General features: G+C 37.2%; 1 protein-coding gene across 1 annotated transcript in view; it reads right to left on the minus strand.

Moving 5' to 3' along the window:
- The window catches only part of LOC119592166 (protein FAM98B-like), a 24,611-nt gene that overhangs the window by 435 nt on the left and 23,504 nt on the right, over positions 1-672 (minus strand). The window lies entirely within an intron of this gene.

Raw genomic sequence — 672 nt, forward strand, 5'->3', positions numbered from 1 at the left:
ACGTACACACACGTACGCACACACGCATAACACATATTGACCATAAGACGAAAATACACACACTAAGAATCATTATAAAGTCTAGTTTAGTATCGTACATTCAGATGCTAAAAAGCATAATCATATTTCAAAATCTTTGAATGTGAATCTTAAATCAATTAGAGTAAATGGATTACAATCGCACTTTACAAAACTTGACATTTCTGAAATTTGAGCAAGGTTTTACCTCTTTTCAATATAATCTACAAAAAAAAACGGATAAAAAATATCATAGCATAAACCTTTTCGGAAAATTTATCAAGTCCAGGAACATATTCCAACGAGTATGTAACTACTCTTAATACGGGTTGCATTAGTATTAAGAAAATAGTCATCAATGCATTCGTCAAAGCAGCACGCAAATTTCTCAGCCACTAGTTTCTTAAGCTGAGATTTCACAAACTTACCAGCTTCATGTTCAGGGTTTTGCACGTGAGAGAGACTCAGCTCCGAGCCAAGGCAAGGACAATCTATGCACATACTGCAAGGAGAATCTGAGCTTATATACACCCCCTCGTGATGATACTGAAGGTCGCGAGCCACTATGACAGGCACTTCTATCCTTTCTTGTGCAACATTTCAAGGTCCGTCTTCAGCTCTAACTATGGATTTCATGAGCGCAAAATGTTGCCC

This window comes from Penaeus monodon, chromosome 29 (assembly GCF_015228065.2).
Source record: "Penaeus monodon isolate SGIC_2016 chromosome 29, NSTDA_Pmon_1, whole genome shotgun sequence".
Taxonomy (NCBI): domain Eukaryota; kingdom Metazoa; phylum Arthropoda; class Malacostraca; order Decapoda; family Penaeidae; genus Penaeus; species Penaeus monodon.